Here is a 10,388-nt window from a genome sequence, read left to right as displayed (position 1 = left end):
TGTTTTTTGTCTGGAGGGGAGATCGACTTTGCACTGAAGCAGATACTTCCACATCCTCTGTAACACACCTGTCTGCTCGCCACCTTGTTAATCTGACACTTGGATTTGATTTGGATTTCTTTTCTTCCCAACCAAGACGGAAACTATAAAAAGAAAAAAAACAGCATGTCGTCCTCCAGCGTGGAATTTAAATTTTCTTCTGTGTGTGTGTGTGTGTGTGCCGTTTCCTGTTTGGAGCAAATGGACCACTTATGTTTACTGATGAGTCTCTGCTGATGAGTCTTTTCCCATCATTCTCCACCATCAGCCTTACCGTGCATGACTCTGTGGGAGAGTCACCATCTGTGTGTGTGAAACTGCTATTTTTATCACGAGTCATGGCCTGAAATCTTCGAGAAACATCAAACGTTTTGGCTGCGTTTCCATGAACATGTTATAGTGAAACTCACTTACAACCCGGCCATAGTTGTTTACCATTTAGTGTAAGCTCGTGACGCACGGGATTAACCATTTAATAACACGGGGACGAGTTTGGCCAGAGGACAGGTCAGGAATTAACTGGGGCGAGATGATTCCACTCATTTCTTATATAAGGGGAGTATAATGCTTTGAATAGCAGCACTTTCATGGAGTAAGGAGGTATAGATTTGACTCATTAAGTATTAATAACTTGAGCTGTACGGATGAGGCACAAAAGCAAGGTCAGAGTGAGGCTTTACAGCCAAAAACTGCATTAGAAAATGCTCAACTTTGTTCTTTTTTGTGAGGAAAATGAGCGATTCCAGAGTTTATAATCCACACACACAGAAGGTGCCAATCCAATTCACAGAATCCTCCAGTTTCAATGCCTGAATTTACTCCCCTTTCGTTTTGTTGTGTGATTTCTCATCTTCCTGCATTAAACTTACATAAGGTTGCCTTCTGAGGCAGAAGCTGTGCAATTTTTCATCAATGTGTGCGCACGCTTCTTTGGATAAGCTCTCTTACTGCGTGAACATTCACCCCTTTGTATGTCATCCAGCTGAGGCTCTTAGTCACACAAGCGACGCAGCCATGCAGCTTCGTTTCATGCATACATACACAACAACGGTCTGCCTCCCTCACACACACACACACACACACATCCTTTCTCCCTCCTCCTCCTCCTCCTCTTCGCTGCTGTCTTCCTCCCTCTTCTGCATCCACACACACATGCATTTACTCTATGGATGGCGCGCACACACACACACTTACACACACACACACTCTGCCTGCCAGGCTTGGGAGCATCAAGGCCTAATCTAGGTCACAGCATAAGCCCAGAGGTATCCTCGTCTCCACACACACACACACACACACACTCGTGTTTTTGTTGGCATATAAAATCTATTTTGACTCGACTAATTTTCAAAAAAAAAAAATTCTCATTTTGACACATTGCACTTCCCGTGAAAAAGAGGCTAAAAATAAAACCAGTGAATTTCATATTTTCCCACAAAATCCCTTCTTCCCCCCCAATCTTCATCTCCAAGTAACCTAATTGGTTATGTGGCTCAGAGTCTAATGGCTCTTATGATCGTCACAAGGCCATCATGTCCCTGATTAAAATGCACTTTGGGATCTTTCTGCAGCAAATCACTGAATCAACATCCATTTGGGATGATGGCTAAATCTATTTTTTTGCGGTTGGATAAAGACATGGATGCTCCTGCATGCTGCTGCAGACGCACCATAGGATCCCTTTGATTTGACTTAGCCTGACAGCGTACCATCCGAGATGCGACCGTGTGTCACAGCACCGAAATAGAGGAGCTTATTTCTTTACATCAGTCTCCAGCCTTCTATAAATATTCCAAAGCTCTCTGTTCTCTCCTCTTCCTCTCTTTCTTGCTGCTTTCTCTGTTCTCCCCCTCCCCTCTCCCCTCTCGCTTTTTCTGTTTTGTCCATTTTTTTTCCCCCCCTACACACTCTGCCTCCCACGTCTTCCCTTTACCCTCTGCTCCAGTCGGGTAATGTAGTGAAATGTGTCTTGTCTGTCTAGAAAGAGGCAGTAGTGTTAAAGCGGGGGGACAAAAACACTCATCGTTCCTGAGCCCTCTGACAGTCCTGCACGAAATCCAATCCAGAAATCAGCTCCTCCACCACCACACAGATTTCCAGCACTCTCTCACAATCTACGACGGCTCAGGTTCAAAAATAGGAACGTTTACAGGGAATAAAGAGGCAGATTTTTATCTGACTGCCAGTTAGACGTCGCACAGTGCCATCCTCCCTAACCTATCAGTGTGGGAAGTAAGCGTGCCACCTATGAAGTCAGCAGTCCCCAACCCCCACCCTGAACACATGTTCAACATCCTCTGGGCACAGGCTGAGCAGAGCACTGAGACACAGCTGAGAATTAGAGAGGGAGAGGGAGAGAGAGAGAGAGAGAGAGAGAGAGAGCAGTGAAGTGGAAATATGGGTGAGCATCAGAGAAAGACAGAAATAGAGCGATAAAGCAGTGAATTAGGCAGAGGCAGAGCGAGGAGGAGGAGGCACACGGAGAGTCCTTCGCTGAGGCACTGATGCTTCGTGCAGACATTGTGACTGCTCGGTCTCGTCGTGCGTGGATGTGAGGACCTTGTGGATTTGAATCTCTGTGGAATTCATTACATCTGGATCCAAAACGGAGAGGATGCGAGCGCGGCTGGATGCTGGGATCCATGTGGGCCTGTGACGTCTACCTTCTTCCCCATCAGGATGGCTCCAGCGGCACTGACCCAGATTGTGGAGTCGTGGCTCCTGGCTGCTCGCTGCCCCTCGGGTGGTCTGTGAATGTGATGCGGACGAGGCGTGCTGCACACCTCGCCGGAGACCGCTCAGCCCGCTGCCTCTGCTGACATCTGTCTCCGTGGATACACGCAGCGACCGGCAGGGTAAGGATGCTGGGCTCTGACCTGCACGCTCAAATGTCACGGTGATGGGATTTGTTTGTGTGCACGTGCCTGTGTGTACGAATACATTAGAAATCACTAAAGCCGTGTAGATCTCATTTCTGTTCTTTCGTCTTGTAAACACACACGGAGGAAAATATTTGGATTTCCTTCCAGAGGCTTCAAACAGAACAACAGTGTGGCTGTGACGAAGAACTGCGTGTGCATGCACTATGCAGAATAGCTCCATGTATAATGTATGACAGAGGAGATATCATGGTGAGCAACAAGTCACTGCGTTTTCCCCTAAAGTGCAGAGGAAAGTAGGCTAGGATGGCACAGACAGAGACCTGAATGAAATATTTAGTAAAGTCCTTGTGGTTTTTGAAAGCATTCGGCTTCATTCTGTTCAGAGGAAAAACACAGACATGAGGAAAATGTGTTCCCTCACACTGGGAGGGATGAAAAGATGATGTCCCATCTGAACCCGTCTGATAAAGACAAATTCAGCTCAGTCAGTTCATCCTCAGTGTGGTCAGCTCAGCTCAGCTCAGGTCAGATTAGTTCAGTTTACATTAACATAACTTAATTTAACTCAGCTCCTTGAAGAGGTTAATAAGACACATCACAGATCAGTATGTGTTCAACCACAAGACGAGTGAGAGGCTTTAATTCCACCAGAGGTCACACAGAGGTCGGTAGCTTACCAAAACTCACATTTCTTTCAGTATCAGAGCAGCAGAGATAATGTGTTTTTGTATGCTAACCCAGAAGTTAGCATCACTCTGGTTCTATCGACAAAAAGCCTGTTTGTTTCTTTCAGTTGGATTTTGTGTTATTGCCAAAAATGAACTCTGAGGCGAACACAAGATTACAGCGAGATAATCTTCTCAGATGAAAATGATTTTTGTGAATTTTGAAGCATAAATGCAACCGCTAGAAGAGAAAAGCTAATGTCGGCTATAAATAGCTGCACGACTTCAACGTCACCACTTCACTATGTATTTATTAGTCTAAGCGTTACACAGTTAGAGTTGGAATAGTTTGCAACCAAACTCAGCCTGATGAGCCTCCGTGTTCAGTGTGATGATGTTTAATGTCCGAGATAACTTCTGTGGTCTCATGTAGTCACTTGTTAGCAACAGTCCTTTTTTAAGACACTTTTTCATTCAAACGTAGCGTGTTAATCAATGTGTTTTATGTCCAAGGACAATACCTGAACGTCTCTTAAGCTCGTGCTAACAGAGGCTAGTTAAAGCTGCTGTCCGTGTTGTCGTTGTTTCAGCTAACGTCCCCTCCCTCCTCTCTACGTCACCACACTTGCACGACTCCTTTCTGTTTTCGAGGCAGCTCCATTTGCCGTCAACCAGGTAGCTTTCCCTGTTCCACCGTTGCAGGTAAACAGGAAGATCCTGCTCTCTGCATGGACCGCCTCTTTATAGAGTTCTCTGTTCTGATTGGATAAAGTGTGCAGGGATACCAGAAAATAACTTTCTCTCTTTTACCACATAAGCAGGGCGAGGGGAAACATGGATTTCTGACCAGACACTTTAACAGTAATTACAACTGGAACACAGAGCTATTTAACATGTACTGTATTTTAATAAGAACATAACACTTTAAGCATTAATCTCAAAAAGAGGGAACAAGTAGTGCAAAAATGCTAACTCACTCACAGGTTTTAGGACTCCGTGAGCTATTCTAGGATCTGACAAGCACTTCTGAACCTGACTGGTGTTTAAACATCCAATCACGACGTCCCATTACTGTTCAAAAATAGTTCCAAACTGGAAACTGAGCCAAAGTTGGGGATCTTATCTGGCTGTCGGCTGAACGTCCTTCCTGGATGTCCTAGCATCATCGAAATATGATGCTATCACAGAGGTGCTTATTCAGCTACGCTGTACACAGGAAATCAGTCAACATTGACTCACACAGGACAAAAACCCAAATCTCTTCTTAATATGGAGACTTTATCATGATCTGGCCCTCTGGCAGAGATCCTGAAGTCTCTCATATGCAATCAAAGACAGCTTGGATGAAGACTTTTGGCCCTGATAAACACCAAACGCAGAGACAGGAATACATTTTAGCATTAATGTTTCTAATTGAGGGCAACTGAGGGTCCTGGTTGGACCATTACCAGACGTGTTAACTACATCACCGACTGACCATCTGCCTCAGCACCACATTGAAGTTTTGGCGCCAGATCAAAGCCATTTGTTTGGCGAGGAACCACATGCTTATTACATTTTGTTAGATCACAATGTTAGAATTTCAAGTCCTTAATCATGTCACGTGTAGATATGAAAGATGTTTACTGAACGCCATATCATAATACTCCAAACTTCCATCTTAATCACTGAATACTGTGGTTCAAACAACATCAATAATGGAAACATATCATGTTTACCATCTTGTTTGCACCACCAGTGCCACTCACAGCCCATTAAAGCCCAACAGACAGTATGTAATTATTAATTTCAGTGGGGATTGACTTTGTTTGTGTTGTTGTAGTGCTAACAGTAGTGGCTACAGTCACCATTGTAATCAGACTGTGTGGTGGAGGAGGAATTCAGATGCTTTACTTATGTTAAAGTTCCACACAGTGTAAATACTCAACTAAAAGTAAAAGCCCTGCACGCTACACTTTACTTTATATATAGTAAAACAATGTTACTACTATCAGAAGTAAAAATACTGACTGTGCAGTAAAATGCAGCAACACTGTCAGTGTTTTCCTCCTGTTCGTGTTTCTGGATTAATATTAATGTGTATGTGTCATTTTACTGCTGTAAATATTTAAGGTTGAGCTCATTTTAACTACTTTATTTACTGTCAGCCAATTCTGTTCAATCTGTGTACAAATAACAAGATTTTACACTTTGAAGTACTGCAAATACACAACAGTACATGTTTGTGCAACAACTTCTAGAGCCAATCTCTACTCAGCTGACTTTTGTTGTCATCCATAGTGAGGGCTGATTTTCTTGGGTAGTATAATCTGCAGAAATGCATCATATCCATCAGATGTTTGTAGCCTGGCTGTCCTGTAAGAACCACGCATTTGTAAAAAGCATGTTGTCAGCATTATGATGAGGCATTTTCCAGCTAATCCAAAAGGTTTTTTTTAAAGAGTTCATTTATCTGAAGAAGGAGAATTTTCTCAAAACATAAAGTAACACTTAATCCTTCAATTCATCGCAAATGTTGACACATCTGGAGATAAGTCAGAAAAGTCAGATTTGAGTAAAAGTCAAAATATTGCTTAATATATTACTACTATATATTTCATATGCTTTGGTAAAAGTGAAAGTCGCCAATACGAATAGCAGTATCTGATATACTATATGTATTTTTCTGACAACAAATGTACTTTCGTGTCAAAATTACAAGAAAAAGCAAATACTACATACATTTAAATGGCTATACTGTTTACTTTTACTGAACTGATTGTCTACCCGGCAGATCAGTGATGAGATTCTATATTCACCTTTTTTTATTTCATTGCAAATCAAAACATAAATAAAAAATGTGTTACTTCAGCTCTGATGCAGCATGCAATCTTTGAAGGTGCTATTAGTAAGAAAAACTAATTTATGAATCAACTTTTCTTACAAATGGCACCTTTAAAGTAACTATGTTATTAAATTAAATTACTGTAGTGTACAAAAATGTACTCATGCACAGTACTTAGTTACAAGATATGAAAAACTGTAGTCGGAAAAGTAACTTGCAAATAAAGCTGTGAGATTAATGTAGTATAAAGTTACAAAAAATACTGTTTCTAAATAGAGTACTTGAGTTAATACATTAACTTACATTCCACCACTGACAGGGCTGTATGCACAAAGCAACAGAAAGAGTTAACGAGAGTCAGTGGGGAGCTGAAGCGGATGTGACAGCTGTGAATTACAGTGAATAAAAAAACAAGTGAACAACTAGGCCCTGTCCCTCGTGGCAAAAATTACCAAACACAATCTGACCTGTCACATTAAAGCTGCATCCACACGACAGTTTGAAAAACAAGAGTTTGGTCGAAAACCCCATAATGTGAGTATTTTGACGGATATTACCACCGCGATGAGATTCACAATCAGTGGGAATGATCATTTTTTGCATCACAATTTTAATTTTTACAAAAAAAGCCATGACATTCGTTGACGCCTGTGCCAAACGACCTTCATGTGGACGACAGTATTTGTAGGTCAGGACATCTCTCCAGCCCTATTTTGATAATCTGAGCAGAAATCCTGTTTCCTTCCTTTTATTCCACTGTGAGAGCTTCACTCCATCCACCTCACTTACCTCCTGAAAGACACTCAGGAGTCGATAGTCTCATTCAAGGGGAAACAACATCTGAAAAGTGTTATCGCAGCAACATGGCTGACCTGACCTCGATGTAGAAAATGCCTTTAAACAGGGGTGGATGTACAGTAGCTCAGGGCGAGGGGATAACCATTGTCTGTTGCTGCATCTATTCCACGTTTGGTGCATTGAAGCAGATAGTCTAATGCATTCGATTGGGAGACTGGATGATGGCATTGTGCAGCCACATAAAAGGGGTCAGTGGTAGCCTAAAGGTTAAAGTACATGAGAGCTACGGCTGGAGTCTCCGTACTGGTCAGGACATCATGGGTAAGAAGAAGTGAGCGCGGTAATCAATATTTTTGAAATGAATACCAAAGGGATGACTTTTTCACTGCTTTGAGCTCATTGTTTGGTGTTGAAGATATAATATGTAAGATTTCTGCATTAAAGACCACAGGATCATTCTTGTTTTTGTCCAACTATAAAATTTTGTTTTATTAATTTGTATTTATTCATTAATCACAAGGATATAGGGTTAGGGTGTCAAAATACTGTATTTTAGGGGCTCTCTCTCACACTGTTTGGCTTGATGAAATATTCAAGGCCTGTTTATTCCTCCTGAACAGCCAGATTACTTTCCTGTACGTTGGCCGTAAACTAGCAAGTAACCTCCCACACCAGGTCTGTGTGTGTCCAATACACCTCTCACTGTAGTCAGCACTCAGCAGAGACTCTGGTTCTTCCCATCAACTCTTTGTAACTTTACATTCATGTCAGTAGTCAACATTACAGAACATCAAAACTCAACAATGGAGTCCACCTCCACAACCACTGCTGCAGTCAGGTTGATAAACAGGAGTGAAGATAAATCCCTAAAATAAAAATAAAAAACAGAATATGATGTGTGTGATTGTGTTTATTCCTCCAGAAGGTCTGCCTCTGGAGTTTTGTTTTGTTTGATTAAGTGATCCCGTGTGGCAGAAATTACATCTCGTGTATTTAAGATTTGCAAATTTACTGTTGGTCTGAACCTCCTGCTATCAACCTCTTTGGGCATCAGATGAACCTACTGTAAACCACCTGCTTTACATCAAATGGCAGAGAGACTGAGTGTCTAGCTGGTGAAGGAAGTTCAGCATCTATTCAGATAGATGCCAAGATCATTTTCTCAAAAGTTGGTGTAAACAAAACAAACAACCAACATTTAGACATCATTGGCATGTCATATTTATTGGTTGTATATGTGCTGGTTTTGATGTTTTTCTACTCCAATGTGGCCAAAATGAATAAATACAAGGGATACTACATTTTAATTTTATTTTTAATCAGCTGTGAAAGCAGATTCAGGCTGTTTGGGTGCAGGGGTGTTAAAAAAAAATAGCCCACCACACAAAAAGTCATGATGCATTTGTGGTGAAACAGTTCCAAATCCTATTCTAGCATGTAGGGCAGCCTATCTGGCACTGCAGCATGTTTTCTCCACTGAGAGGGAAGCCTGGAGGGGTTTGTTGCACATTGGGCCACTGTCGAGGAGACCTGATCATGTTTTATAAACCACAGGGGCTTCCATTAGGGAACACTTGCAGCATTTTTCTACCAGAGTCCACAACAACAATCATCTGAAAACAGCTTCACAAATATGAAATCACAGATGCTCCACCATCTTTGTTAGTGTATTCTCACACACTCTAATATAAAAAGCCAATGTTTGCTGCAATTTCTCATCAACCTCAGTCCAAATACCTTTTTTCACTGAAGTCATTTTGACACGTCACAATAGCAAAACACCAGATGTAAATAAGAAAATAAATAGTGGCTGAATTTCAGTTAGCTGCTTCAGTTGCATGGTCCTGCCATTTTGCATGCTAGCTCACTGAGTCACTGTTTAAGTTAAGAGGGAAATTTGTGCTTTTTCTACCATGACAAGTCTAAATATTTGTTGGGAAAATCGCCTGCTGTCTTTTTGGCCACTCTGGGAAGCAGAGAGAGGGTTTCTGGCACAACTTCACTGACTTTCAGGGTGCATGGTGACAGGAAAAAGTGTTAAGAGGTCAACAAGCTCCAGCAACACCCCGATGAAGGCCACAAGCCAAAACGTGTCCAGAAAAGCGTTGGCTGAGCACTGGGATGATGCTGCATGTTGGTTTAGATTGACAGCTGCTAATACTGATCACACGGCTTGTAACAAGCTTACGACACGTGGGGTGATAAAAGCACAACACTCTCCACCAACATTCAGACAATCTGCTCCCGCAAATGGACTCTTCTGTGCCTGTTATGAGAGTTTCTGTCTGATAAAGCTCAGGATAGACAGACAAAGCCAGACAAAGCTTCTACTTCTTTTTCTGAATTACCAGGGCGACGGGTGACGAATCTGATTGATCGAAATATGATTTGTTGCCTGAAGGAAAGGGGACGGTGACGCCATCAGCGCCTTTCTGAAAGGTTGTGACATTTTAAACTCGAGGCGCCCACATAAAAAAAAGGCGAAGCACTCTGAAGAAAGATGTGGGAGCACAGAAAAAAAAACCCATGTGGACACGGGCCTTAATAATGTTGTTCTATATTCTGCAAGTGGTGCTGGACCTTTTTGACTGTTGGGGACAGAAGAGCTGCACAACCAACTGATAGATGCTAGCTCGAAATACGCATTGCTATTCTAACATGTTTGCAAAAAAGTTGTCTATTTAAACATCCAGCAAACACGGACAAAAATTCTATTATTTGTGTTTTATTCAAGTCCAATATTCAGTCATATTCTTTTCTAGCTCTGTTTTGGTTGAGCTTTTAAACTCTAATCTAAAAATATCTTCTCCTTCAGCTGCTAAATGCTTCATTATGTTTGGCAGTTCGCTTAATTTTCTGGGTGTTTTTCGAATGCATCAATATTTTTCTTTTTCTTCCTCTTTCTTTTTCCACTTAAAATTTTGTTGTTGTTTTTTTTAATCCATTTCTATGAGGTCATTATTCAAATCTATGGGTTGTTTAATGGGCAAAATACAGTTTTAGGGGCAACCCCAAGATGCCAAGTGAAAAGCCAGCACAAATCATCATCTACTGATCCTCTAAAACTATCAATATCAGCATTGATCGCCTCTATCACAGGTTTATATCTAATTAGGGTGTTCAGCAGAGTGGAGCTGAGAAAAAAGTCAGTGTTTCTTCGCTGAATCATTCCTTGAATAA

General features: G+C 41.7%; 1 protein-coding gene across 1 annotated transcript in view; it reads left to right on the top strand.

Annotated features, from left to right (window-relative positions):
* The first annotated feature begins 2,440 nt into the window (after window positions 1–2,440).
* Window positions 2,441–10,388, top strand: part of LOC119026241 (nck-associated protein 5-like) — a 71,343-nt gene continuing 63,395 nt past the window's right edge. Inside the window, exon 1 of the mRNA XM_037110461.1 lies at window positions 2,441–2,894. The gene's annotated coding sequence lies outside the window, so the exon portion shown is untranslated. The remainder of the gene's footprint in view (window positions 2,895–10,388) is intronic.

Source organism: Acanthopagrus latus, chromosome 9, assembly GCF_904848185.1.
Source record: "Acanthopagrus latus isolate v.2019 chromosome 9, fAcaLat1.1, whole genome shotgun sequence".
In the NCBI taxonomy this organism is placed as follows: Eukaryota; Metazoa; Chordata; class Actinopteri; order Spariformes; family Sparidae; genus Acanthopagrus; species Acanthopagrus latus.
This window is presented reverse-complemented; position numbering and strand designations above follow the sequence as displayed.